Source organism: Lepus europaeus, chromosome 15, assembly GCF_033115175.1.
Source record: "Lepus europaeus isolate LE1 chromosome 15, mLepTim1.pri, whole genome shotgun sequence".
In the NCBI taxonomy this organism is placed as follows: Eukaryota; Metazoa; Chordata; class Mammalia; order Lagomorpha; family Leporidae; genus Lepus; species Lepus europaeus.
Genome location: NC_084841.1, coordinates 47705145 through 47719358, shown reverse-complemented (window position 1 = coordinate 47719358; position 14214 = coordinate 47705145). Strand labels below are relative to the sequence as shown.

General features: G+C 40.5%; 1 protein-coding gene across 1 annotated transcript in view; it reads left to right on the top strand.

Annotated features, from left to right (window-relative positions):
• PDE4D (phosphodiesterase 4D) overlaps positions 1–14214 on the top strand; it is a 1616992-nt gene that overhangs the window by 114600 nt on the left and 1488178 nt on the right. The window lies entirely within an intron of this gene.

The following is a 14214-nucleotide window of genomic DNA, read 5'->3' as shown; positions in this document are numbered from 1 at the left end:
TAATTGAATGACAAGATCAATTTTTGGGTATATTTTTGAAGCCCATGCATAGTTTTTTTGTCATATACATTTTCTATTAATTTTTGACGACCCCCTGTATGCATGGATTTTGAAATCTTCTTGCACCAAAGTAAGATTGCATTTAAATTTCATTTTTCATAAAGTTTTAAAGTATTCTCTTAGGCAGATCCAGGCAAGGATACTAATATGGACAGACTAGGATGTCATCTGGGTTGGAGGTGACTAAAATCAAGAACTATGAGTCTGGGCTGTGACATAGCCCTAGTTCACTAGTGTTTTGTATAAGTTTCAGGATCTTGGGTTTTGTTCATTTTGTTGGTTCCTATGGGCTAAGGTTTACTGTTGTAACAATATAAGTAGATTAAAAACCAAAGGTTTTTTTTTTTCTTTCTCTTGCTGTGTGTCCATTATGGGCCAGCTGAGTGCTCTGCTTATCAGTGTCACTCTGGGATGTCAGTTGATGCAGCAACTATCAAGGCAAATTTTGTCACTTTCCATACTTGGGATTTGTTTGCTTGTTTATTTAAAAGGTGTAAGAGACAGAGACAGAGAGAGAGAGAGACAGAGAGAGAGATCTTTTATATGCTAATTCATTCCCACATGACCACAGTGACCTAGACTGGGCCAGGTTGTATCCAGGAGCCAGCAACTCCATCCAGATCTTCCATATAGGTGGTAGGAACTCAGCTATGGTGGCCATCCTCTGCTACCTTTCTAGGTACATTAGCAGGAAGCTATATTGGAAGTGGAGGAGCTGGGATTTAAACCAGTACTCCAATGTGGGATGCCTGCCAGTGTCACAAGCAGTAGCCTATCCCACTGCACCATAACTCTGATTCCAAGAAAAGTGAATTGTAAATGGTTAACTGGTCCTTACAGAAATGTCCCATGGCACTAACTCATTGCTCATTAAAAGAACTCACTGGTGCTTGGTCCTCTGCAACCAGAAGGCAGGGTAGAAAGTGTCATTTTACGTGCACATACTTAAAAACATTCACTTGGTATTTTCTTGCTTGTTTGGGTACAGGCTGACTTAGTAGAGTAGAGAGGATAAGCTGGTTGTTAGAAAATGTCTCATTTTTCATTGTTAGCACTACCATTGATTTATTGAAGCAGCATTTTGTTCCTTAATATATTTTGCATCAAGGATTATTTGCATGTACATATAGAATAACTGATTACTGAGTTGCTGATCAATGCATTGATTCTTGGATTTAGCCAAAATTTATTGCTCATCTAACATGTGCTCAATCACTGTGCTAAATACTGCAGTGCGTGAACTTTCATCACTGACTTAGCTAACCTCAGAAACAGATGTTTCCGTACATGCAGAGACTATCACTGAGGCTCACCCACTTTGTTATTGGTAGACATTCAAGATGGTGTTTTCATGGTACTAGAATAGAGATGTTGGTGGTGATGTTGTAAATTGGTTCAGATTTTACAGTTCGCTTACTAATTTTTATTCAACCAATAACTTGATTAGTTTACACTTGCTTGATTAGTCATGGTGTCTAGACTGCCTTGTGAAGCTCTCCATTCATTATTCTGCTGTAGTCCTCTCAGTCAGGATACTTAAACAGGGTTTTGTCTCATTGACAAGACCATAGATACCAAATATACATACAGTAGCTTTGAGGAGAAGATGTATGCCTCAGTACTGTACCAATGAGATGACTAAAGCAGACCCAGATGCAGTGTTATATATGAATGAGGGTACTCAGTTTTAAGCTTAATTGTACATAAACCCTTAACTCCTGTCTTTTACTCTTTGATCCCTTGGTGACTGAAATTTGCTCTTTAACTGTGTTCCCCTGGCCACAGGAATTCCCATCTGCTGACCACAATTCCCTACATGTTTTCCTCTTAGGAAACAGCAGATCACACTGTGGTAAGTTTGTTTTTGTCATTGCTGTATTAAAAGGCAAATCTTCTGACTGAGGATTATGGACTAATTCTTGTGTTATCCACTCTCCCCTAACTGCTTCTAAGAATCTGCATTTCAGTTGCTGGTTGTGGCTTTCTCCAGTTAATACTGTCAACATATGGTTGGTCTGGTTGATGTTTCCTTCTGCCTAGTTCTAAATTTGTGACTTCTGGTCAGTGCTTTCAGCTTGCTTTGACAAAGAAAGAAATCTGAGTACAGCATAGTTTAGTTAGTTTGCAACCCTATTTTTCCTTTTATTTTGCAACTCAGACTTCCCAGTGGAAGACCACTTGTGTTCTTATTTCAGCATTTAAAATGTAAGCCACCTAATGTCAGACATTATATCTTCACTCTTGAAATGCCCACATAACATGTGTCCAATTGAAGACTTTTGACTGATTAACTGATTGAATGAATGAAGGCAGACCCAGGACTTCCAAAAGGAAGAGAATAAGAACCTATTTTTGTGTATCCTTCAGTGACACATATCACCCACGATTCCATCACAGATACCTTGTTTGCCTGTGATTTGATTTCATTTATTTCTTGTTTGTTCAAATTCTAGGGGAAATGTAGATAGTTCCTTCTTGTAATAACTAAAAGCTGAACTAAAATGAAACCATATATTAAATAATGTACAATATTCACTCTTATGTTATGTTGCCAAGGTGCTGTGGCATTTTGCTTGGGTAAATTTTGTAGCTGGTCTGGGAGGCTCAGGACCTGATGGCAGGTCTGTGTCACCATGGTGATGTGGGTTGGGAAAGATGGATGCCTGTCATGTTAACAGCCTTCAGAATGTACTATGACAACAGCAGTGTTTGGTACTGCCCAAGGAATACTTTATCAGAATTAGATATTTTCTTGGCTCAAACGTAACATGCCATAATGTGTCTGATATAGTCAGCCATAACAAGCTCATTTATCCATGCTTCTGCCAACTACCCATGCTAGCTAAGAGAATTTAAAGCCAAATGCAGTGATCAAAAAGATGGCTAGGGAAATAAAAGGCAAAACGAGGAAGAAAAAAACAGAGAAATTCATGTTTTGCTTCTCTGCCTAGTTCCCTGGAAATCAACAATGTGGAATATTTTTGTCCTCTGAGTATAACCCATCCTCTCTGTGGATATTGGGCCACTCCCTCACTACTCTCGAGTCCTCACAATCCCAGCCTATCAGCCACTGAGAGACAGACAAGGAAGCATCACAACATTCCAGAACAACAAAACACGTGAGCTCTGTGGCCAGACTGCCTGGGTTCAGAACCTTGTTCAACTGCTTACTAGCCAGGCAATCCTGAAACCCTTGGTGCTGCAGAATTTTGACGTCTAAAATGGAGAAAGTAATAAGTGCGTTTTCTTGTGGAGCTGATGGAAAGATGAAACAGTACAATTGATACTGCTGAGCACACTGCTATTAATAGTGGCAGGTTGGAAAGACTGGATGGGGTGGTAAACAGAGATGTGAATGTTTATGGTTGGCCACTTAGGTTCCATAGGTAATGATGTATCCGGAACACTAGTGGAATGAACACATAAATGTTATTGTTACTTCCTCGGTTAATAACACTGTTGATGTCATTACCAAGGAGCTGTAAGAACTATTTCTATAACTGCTATGAATCTTATTTCATGTCGAGGTGAATAACAGAACCCAAAGCTCTCAATTCCCAGTGCTTGAGTTTTTCAAGTGCTTTTGTTCTTAACTCTACTGAGAGGTAGCAAAAGTCAAGAGACAGGAATCCACTGAAAGTTTCAAGTAGAAAGGCACAGAATTTTTCCCCTTTGAAATATAATTGGTCTGGCATAGAAAACAAGAATCAGGCTTCAGTCCTGGGGTGATATAATTTTTTAATGAATTGAAATTACTGCTAATAGGAAGTTGAATATAAAGATTAGTGAATATGAAAGGAAAGCATAGCATGGATTATTCATAATAGGTATTAAAAGAGCAAGAGTGAAGTTTTTTTTTTTTTTTACAAAGACAACTTGGAAAAATAAGCCAGACAGTTTTAAAATGAACTCACTGCACAGCTTGATCCTGAATTCATAAATATAATGAAGTTCAAAAAATTACTGAGTAGCAGAGGCATATGAGAATAGCCTACCAGTATCAAGTGTGGTTCTGTGTGGCCAGACCATGATGAAGTTGGATTCTCGAGGCCCCGTAAAACCTGTGGGGTAGCTCCCCTGCCTCGTCTCCAGTGACTTCCTTCCCTTCTGGAGTATGGCAGAAACACGTCTGTTTTCTTGGATCCTCTCTTTGCCCTCTCTGCTTGCTTTCCCCAGGATTGAAACTCTTTTTGTTCCTCTAGCTCAGCTTCTTATTGCTGTGTTTTTTCTTTATCAAGCTCATTTTTCCTTGTAACTTGTAGAAACATTGCTGGTGAATTGATGATGTTGGAACTAGCAGCTGTGGATGGACATGGGTGTCCAGTTCCATAGCCATGTGCCAGAGGAATGGCAGTGCAGTTCACATGGGCATTGCCAGCAGGGGCAGGCATTGCACATGACCATGCCAGTTTCCCTGCTTCTGGTCCTTGCAAGCCACGTGGTCCTTGCTGGTGTCCACAGTTCTTCAAACTAGTCTGGTGAATGCTAAATCAAACAACTCTGTGTGGGATATCAACATCAGCACCATTTATTCACTCACTTCTTATTCATTCATTTATTCTATACTTTTTCCCCAATAATAAATAATGAGAAAATAATTTTTGTAAGATCTATTTATTTTAAAAAGAGAGTCACACACACAACACACACATATATACACACACACAACTTCCATCTGCTGGTCTGCTCTCCAAATGTTTGTAACAGCCAGGTCTGGACCACGCTGAAGCCAGGAGCCCATAAATCCATCCTTGTCTCCCACATGGGTGGCAGAGGTACAAGTACTTGGCCATCATCTCCTGCTTTCCCAGGTGTATTAGTAGGAAGTGTGGCACAGTGTGTTAAGCTACTGCTTAACTTACTGCCTGGCTGCCCCACTTCTGATCTAGCTCCCTGCCAATATGCCTGGGAATGCAATGGAAGATGACCAAATACTAGGACCCCTGCTACCCATGGGGAGATTAGGATGGAGTTCCTGGTTCCTGGCTTTGGCCTGTCCCAGGCTCAGCTGTTGTGACCATCTGGGAAGAGAACCAGGAGTCGGAAAAAGAGTCTGTCTGTCTGTCTGTCCCTCTCTCTGTGTCTTTGTCAATCAGACTTTCATATAATTAAACTAGTTTTTTTTTATATAAAAAGGAAGCTGGTTTGGCAGTGGATTAGCTGGGACTCAGATGGGCATTCTGATGTGGGATGCTGGTATCATATGTATGGATTGACACACTGCCCTATATCAGCAGCTCCCATAAAATGACTTTTTAAATAGTGAAAAAGAGTAGTGATCAAAGTTAGAATATGGTAGAAACCATGGCTGATACCTTCAATGGAGATATTTTCAATCACAGGTGCATACTGGGGTGACCAGACGACAATGTTAATGGAAATTACCGTTCAGGCATGAATATGCAGATGGTAACCTATATAGTACCACTATTTGGATTCCTCAAAATTTTTACATCATATAAAAGTAAGAACTGCTGCCCAAGGCAATCCATATAAGTATGCACAGAGTAATAAAGAATGGTATTTAAGGAAAGGCACGAATAATCTTCATGAGGTAGAAAGTTGCACTTTCATCTTGATAATACAATATTGAAAGTAATTACTGTGCCTGTTTAATAAGCAAAGTCAGGGAGAACATAACAATTATGCTGTCTTGTTAGTGAGAACACTATTAATATTAATGGTAATGTAACACTCAAAGTCCTGGGGATTGATAAAAGGGCAGCTGTCGCACTGCGAGTCTGACATGTGCCTCTGAGGTCTCCTGACCTGTTAATGACAGGTGCCTGTGGTTTCTTCACTCTTGGGGACAGTTCTGGGCTCTCTCCTGAGGGCTCTCTTAGTACCCGTGAACCAGGGGCAGATGATGGTTGAAATGCAGTTTTTTGGTCCAGTTCTTCTGAATTGAGGATCAGAGAAAAGGCCAGGATAAATGCAAGGGGATATTGTACATTAAAAGGTGCTTCCTGGTGTGGGACAAGTCTCCACACCTGAATTGGTTTTGGAAGCCTGGGAGCCAAACTGAATACCGAGGAATTAATGCACCAGAGCCTTGATGTCCAGGTGCACACAGCCCTCTGCGAGGAGCCTCTGGGAGAGCAGATGATCGCCACCCAGCAGGTCCAGCTTTGCAGCCAGTTACCCCTGCTGGTAATGTAAAGACTTGCCCCTGGAGACTGCAGCACTAGTCTACTTGCAATAAGACGCTTTTGCAAAGTGCAAGGAGGCCCACAGCAGCCTTCCTTGGCTTTGGTCTCCGGAGTATAGTACCTTGAGTTTCATTTGACTTTTTATTGGTTATTTTCAAAGTGTGGTTGTGGCATTGTAATTCCTTGATCTTATGAGTTTGAGTTGTAGTTAAAAATCAAAGCAAAAATAAGCAACAACAGCAACAAACCTGTCCATTTCTAGGAAATTTATTAGCATCCAGGAAACTCATTTGTTCATCCTGCTATGCCACATTGCATTTCTATAATTCTCATCTGTGGTAATATGACTTGGGTGTAGGAATAATAATTATAGCATACACTCCTTACAGCCGGTCCTGTCTTTACTGCATGCAAAATAGGATTCCATTTAATGGGCAGCCTCCTTAGTGGTCAAACTGTTGTTTTCTGCAGTGATTTAGTATCATGCATATTTAATTCAGTGTCTGACAGAATTAGATGAATGTGATGGACTCTTTTTTTCAATGACATCTCAACAGTGGTCTGAAAACCAATTCACAGTCTCTAATATTGTGCCTTCATATTTTCTATAGTCTTTGTTGCTGGCATGAATTTTTGTTCACTTTGCACTGTTTTTATGTTTGCTACTTTGGAATAAAAGTGGTCAGTGCTATTTAAATGTTGCCTAAACAGTCAAATAAGGACCCTCATTCAAGTGTACCTACTTTTCCCATTTTCTTTCTAGACAATTTACCTCTGAAGTAATTATAACTCAGTTTAAGGATTTGGTTTGGGATTTTTTTTATATTTCTGTCACTTGTTTCATTAAAATTTTTCCAGTAAATAAGAAGTTTAACAAGTAAAAAGCAAAAAGACCCTAGTTTAGTGGGAATGTAGGTAATGGCTAGAAACTATGATTGAATTAAAAATGACTGTTTCACCCATATATAGGTTATTTTTGCCAATTAGTCATTCATAATTTTTTTAAGTGAAGTAGAACAAATGACAGTGTATCATCTAAATATTTCCTGTGTGGTTACAAGATAATAATTAAGTTCATTTAGACTTTAAGCTATTTCCTCTCAACAGCTTATGTATATGAATAATTTTATGTATATTGCAATGCAAATAGTTATATATTACTTTTTTGTACTTGAATAGAGTACCCCAGATCAGAGAAATATATAGTATTTGTCTTTTTGGGACTGGATTATTTCACTAAGTATAATGGCTTCCAGTTGCATCCATTATTTTGGGAAAGACAGGATTTCATTGGTTTTTATGGCTGAGTAATATTCCATAGTGTATATATACCACATTTTCTTAATAGTGATTGGTTGATGGATATCGGGGTTGATTTCATATCTTAGCTGTTGTGAATTGAGCTGAAATAAATATGGGTGTAAGATAACTCCTTCATATGCTGATTTCAGTTCCTTTGGTTAAATTCCCAGGAGTGGGATGGCTGGGTCATATGGTAGATCTGTTTCCAGATTTCTGAGGAATAGCCATGCTGTCTTTCACAATTGCTGTACTAGTATGCGTTACCACCAACAGTGGATTAGGGTACCTTTTTTCCCACATCCTCACCAGCATTTCTTGTTTTCTGTTTTCTATATGGGAATCATTCAAACTGGGGTGAAACTGAAACTGATTGTGGTTTTTTTATTTGCATTTCCCCAATGGCTAGTGACTCCAGCATTTTTTCATGTATCTGTTGGCCATTTGAATCTCATATTCTGCAAAATACCTGTTCATATCCTTTGCTCATTTCTTAACTGGATTGTTTGTTTTGTTGTTGTTGAGTTTCTTGAACTCTTTATAGATTCTGAATATTAATGCTTTATCAGTTGTATAGTTTGTAATTATTTTTCCCATTCTATCAGTTCCTTTTTCACTTTGAGTGTTTCCTTTGTATTGTAGAAGCTTCTTCAAATGATATAATCCCATTTGTCTATTTTTGCTTTGATTGCCTTGTGCTTCTGGGGTTGTTTTCAAAAGTGTTTGCTTATACCATTGTCTTACAGAGTTTCCCCAATGTTCTCCTCTACTAATTAGATGTTATTAGGTCATAGATTTAGATCCTTGATCCATTTTTGGATTGATTTTTGTATAAACTGTAAGGTACAGATCTTATTTCATACTTCTGCCCACAGAGATCTAATTTTTCCAGCACCATTTATTGAAGAGACTGTCTTTTCTCCAGGGATTGATTTTAGCTGCTTTGTCAAAGATTAGTTGATTATAGATGTGTGGATTGGTTTCTGGAGATTCTTTTCTGTTCCACTGGTTTACATGTCTATTTCTGTGCCAGGACCAGCCTGTTTTGATGATAACTGCCATGGAGTATGTCTTGAAATCTGGTATTGTGATGCCTCTGTCTTTGTTTTTGTTGTTTAAGGTTGTTTTAGTTATTCAGGTCTCTTGTGTTTCCATATGGATTTTAGCATAATTTTTTCTATATCTGAAAAGAGTGATGTTGCTAGTTTGATTGGGATTGCATTGAATCTGTAAGTTGCTTTGGATAGCATAGACTTTTTTTTTTTTTTTAAAAAAGACATTTATTTACTTGAAAGGTAGAATTACAGAGAGGCATAGGGAGAGAGAGAGAGAGAGAGAGAGAGGTCCTCCATCCTTGTTCACTCCTCAAATGGCCACAATGGCTGGAACTGGGCCATTCTGAAGCCAGGAGCCAGGAGCTTCTTCTGGATATCCCACACAGTGCAGAAGCCCAAGGACTTGGGCCATCTTCTACTGCTTTCCTAGGCCATAGCAGAGTGCTGGGTTGGAAGCGGAGTAGCTGGGATGCGAACTGGGGCCCATATGGTATGCCAGCATTGCATGTGGCAGCTTTACCTACTACACTACAGTGCTGGTCCCTGTATGGACTTTTTAATGATATTAACTCTTCCAATCCATGAACATAGAAGATTGTTTCATTTTTGTGTTTCTTTAATGTTTTGTAATTTTCATTGTAGAGATCTTTCACCTCCTTGATTAAATGTATTGTAAGATATTTAAGTATTTTGTAGCTATTGTGAGTGGAATTGATTTTGAAAGTTTTTTTTCAGCCATAGCATTGTCTGTATATAGAAAGGCTACTGATTTGTGTGTTAGTTTTATATGCTGCCACTTTAACAAACTCTCTTACGAGTTCCAATCATCGCTTAGTGGAGTTTTCTGGCATAGATATACATATTTGTACTATATTCTCTTAGCTATTCCATTCCTGGGAGAGTTTGTGTTTTACAGAGCACTCTGGGCTATGTGGCATGATCACAGTTCTTACCAGTGAGTATTCATGCAGTAGCTGCTTATGTATTGTCTAGTGGATTATATAAATAACAGAATGATTATGACACCATGTCCATTAGGAGATGAACACTGGAGACACTGGGCCTGTGAATTTTTCAGCAAGTGCTACTGTCAGCCTGTTCAATGCCTGTCTGGCCTATGTATGTTTTAGGTATTAGCTGTGAAATAAATATGGCACATTAAAAGTCAAGTTATGGGGTCAGCATTGTGGTGCAGTGGGTTAAGCCAATGCATGTGACACCAGAACCCAAATTGGAGTGTCAGTTTCAGTCCCAGCTGCTCCACTTCCAATCTAGCTTCCTGCTAATGCATTCTGGGTGGAAACAGAAGATGGCCAACCACATAGGAGACCTAGATGGAGTTCCTGGCTCCTGGCAGTGGCCTGGCCCAACCAAGGCCATAGCTGCCATTAGGGGAATGAATCAGCAAAGATACTCTAATTCTCATATTCTCTTTCTCTCTCTCTCTCCCTCTCTCTCTCCCAGCCCCCGCCTCCATCAGTCTGCCTTTTAAATAAATAAATAAATAAATACATCTTTTAATAAAAGAACTTATGCGGCTAGCATTGTGGCACAGTGGGCTAAACTGCTGCCTGTGATGGCAGCATCGTATACGGGTACTGGTTCAAGTGCATTTACAATCCAACTCCCTGCTAATGTGCCTGGGAAAACACTGGAGTATGACCCAAGTAGTTGAGTCCCTACTACCCACATGGGAGACCCAGATGCAGTTCCAGGTTCCAGGTTCCTGGCCCAGTCCTGGCTGTTGCAGCCATTTAGGGAGTGCACCAGTGGATGGAAGACTCATTCTCATTCTTTCCCCCTGCCCCGTAACTCCCTTTCAAATAAATAAATAAATCTTAAAAGAAAAAAGAACTTATTTTGGGTTTATATCATGGGTTGTGTTTCAACATTCCTTCTAATCTCCCCTTAGTGTACATTTTGATCTTTTAAAAGCTGGAAATATCGTTTAGACTTCTTTGGAAGTTAGGTAGTGATTTGCTCCCTGGTTTATTGTGGAAATTATCCTCACCAGTACCACGGTGAAGCATCTCTTAGATGACATAGTCCAGACACACTGATCTAGAGATTTAGTAGGTGGAAATGAAGCAGAGGCTAACTTCTGCTCTTTCATCTACTACGCATGGCCTTGGGGAGGTTTTGTTACTTTGCTCTCGGCATGGGCACAGGTCCGGGGGCCCAATCACTAGATATGTGAGTGTTAATTGGAAGGATATGGGTTATCAGAGGTGATGGAGAAGAGGATAGCAGGAACCCTATGACTTGAGAGCTGGCAGCAGGAGCATCAAGGTCAGCAGCTTCCAGATGGAATGGTCCTTGATTAAAGGGGTTACATGACCCAGCTGCCCTCCTGTCGGTGTTTGCTTCCTAATGGTGGCAAGACGCTGTAGTTATGGAACTGGCAGCATTCAAGGTGGCATGTGGCTTCCTGCTCACAAGAGGCAGCAGTTCTTCTGGTGGTCCAGTTCTGTGGTGGTGTTTGAGAACAACAAGTATTTCCTAAGGCTCAATTTGGATGTATTTATTCAGTCCTTCCCTGTGAGAAGACATTTAATTATTATCTGTATCAAGTGTTTTTCTTCTGAAAATATCTAGGGTGGATTCTGTCCTCTTTTACCAAACCATGACACTCATTTCACTGGACCATGTACTTCCTCCAAGATGTACCAAGGTCAGGTCATTGATCATTCTATTATCTCATAGAAAGCTGTGGAAGTAGCAGTGGAAACAATCACAATTAAAATTATAGCTGGCTCTTTTTCAAACCCATTGAAAAATGTTTGCACATGCCCATGTTTTCCTTCTAATTGATGAATTACACATGATATTCCCAGGCCCAATAACTTTACTTCTAAAATGTTCCTTGAACTATACTTTGAAGCCCAACAAAGTGAGCTGTTAGAAGTATAAGAGCAAGAGTAGGCACAAGTGCAGCATCTCCACAGGAAATGTTTTTGCCTTCAGGCATTCAAACTAGAGATTGAAAAGACAGATATTTTAATGTATGTCTAAGGCTACTTATATTTGTGGATTAAGGCACAGGGCTGATTAGCAGACAAAGCAGTAAGCCATTTAGTTTTACTATCTTTTGTGACCTCAGCCTTTATTCTGTGCCCTGCCTAGTCATAGTCCCTGAATTTGAGATAAGACAGAGTGTAGAAAGGTGGCAAAAATACTTTCACAACACATTTTTGTGAAGATGAGTCAGCAGCATCTTTTTCATACCTAAAGGCTGTGCATTCCAGTTAGTTTCCAGGGAGAAGAGAGAAATGCAATCTGCCAAGGAGCTTTGAGTCTTGCTAAGCTGATCAGACAGGAAAAGGGGAAGCTTACTATCTTGCCTTGGGAGCACACTTACATCATCAGGGAAAATAGCATGTATTGATTCAAGAGGAAAAGTGATAGGAAAAATTTGAGCATCTGGAATTTAGTTCACAGAAGAAATTTAAAGGCACAAAAGGACTATCTGGAGGCCAGCTGGCCCAGACAAGGTGAGCGACCATACTGCTTCACGTCTACATTCAGCTGGGAGTAATGTGTATTCCTTCCTAAAAAGTGGCTTCAAGACACAAAACTTCAATTTACTAGGTTAAGAGAAACCTGTAAGATGGCAATTCTTCAAGGTCATCGTGGAACCAGTTTCCTTCTGGGTCTGTTAACCATTCTGTAAGCTCATGGCTTCTAGTCTCAAGATTGACTCATGATCCAAGCTAGCTGCTGGAGTTCTAGCATCACCTCTGCTTTCCAGTCAGCAGAAAGGGACAAAAGAACTTTGCTTTCCCAAAAGGCCCACACACTACTTCTTATATCTCGTTAGCCAGAGTTTTGTCACGTGGCCTCACTTAGCCGCAAAGGAGACTAGCAAATTTAGTTTGTTTTGCTAAGCAGAAATATGACTAGCTAAAACTTAAGGTTTGTTACTAAGGAAGAAGCATAGAGTGGATATGCAGTGGGCTATTCATAATCTCTGTTTAAAGGCTGAGCCAGACAGGGATTAGGGTCTGTGCTGTTGTTGACCATGGCCTTTTGTCTCAGGGCAGAGAGTCCCTTCTTTACCACTGCAAATGGGATTTCTCACACTTACTTCTGGGTGTTCCTGGAAGTGCTAGGGTGGTTTCCAGAGAATACTGCCCCAAATGCCTGAGCTCACATGTAGCTGTGTGGGATTGGCAACAGCACCCTTTTGTCTGGTTTTTGTGGAGTTTGATCAGTTGAAACAATAGCAGATGTAAACTGGCAGCTTTGGCGCATGGCCTATGAACCTCATCTGACTAATGCCATGAGACAAATGCCTATATCGGCTGAGGCTCCTGGAAAGTCCTCATTCTTTAAAAAAAGATTTATTTATTTATTTGAGAGGCAGAGTTAAAGAGTGGGTGGGAGAGAGTCAGAAAGAGGGAGATCTTCCATCCACTGGTTTACTCCCCAAATGGCTGCAATGGCCAGAGAGGGGCCTTTCAAAAGCCAAGAGTCAGGAGCTACTTCTGAGTCTCCCACGTGGATACAGGGGTCCAAGTACTTGGGCTGTCTTCTACTGTTTTCCCAGGCACATTAGTAGGGAGCTGGATCAGAAGTGGAGTAGCTGGAATTCAGACTGGTACCCACATGAGATGATGGTGCTGCAGACAGCAGTTTAACCTGCTACGCCACAGCACCAGCCTCCTCTGGAAAAATTCTAAGAGGAAACAAAGTAGGAATCTTTTGTGGGTCATGGTCACATGTAAGTGTGTTAAGGTGTTTTTATTAGTAAAAATATTGTATAACCCTGTTGAGGTTATGTCAATGTTTTGTTGAGGTTTATGACTAGCACGGAAAGCCTAAATTCTGGTTTTTTGACCCAGTTTCAGGGACAAATGGAGCCAACGTTGGGATATTACTTTATTTCCTACATATTTGAACAATTAGACCATCTATCCTTACTCACCCTGAGTGCCTACACACTGCCAGCTTCCTGGGCCTGAGCAGTGGCTCTTTCCTTATTACACTTGGGTATTAGTTTGGATGTTGATTGGCCTCCAAAGGCCCATGCATCAAAGGCTTGGTCCCCAAGTCGTCTGTTAACAGTACTAAGAGGGGAGAAACTTCATCCCATTATGGTGTTTGTAGGCAGCACCTTTGGAAGGTGATCGGATTGGCACATTGTGGTAGAGCTCTGGTGATTAAATTCTAGTGGCTTTGTAAGAGACCACATAGACACAGATGAGTGTACTCCTTACCTCTCTGCTCCCTCTACATTCCGTCATTGCCATTTTCATCATAGGTCAAACCAGTGGAGCTGCCTGATCTTGGAATTGCATCTCAAAAACTATGAACTAAATAAACTTTTTCTTGGGGGCAGATACTGTGGCATAATTAAGCTGCCACTTGGGATGCCTGCATACCCTATTAGAGTGCCTGGGTTCAAGTCCTGCCTCCTCTTCTGGTCCACTTCTCTGCTGATGTGCCAGGAAGACAGCAGATGATGGCCCAACTACTTGAGTCCCTATCACCGATGTAGGAGACCAGGATGTAGTTCCTGGCTTCTGGTTTTAGCCTGGCCCAGCTCTAGCTATTATAGGTAGTTGGGGAATAAACTAACTGATGGAAGATCCATCTCTGTATCTCTCTGTCTCTGCCTGTGTGTCACTCTGCCTTTCAAATGAACAAATAAA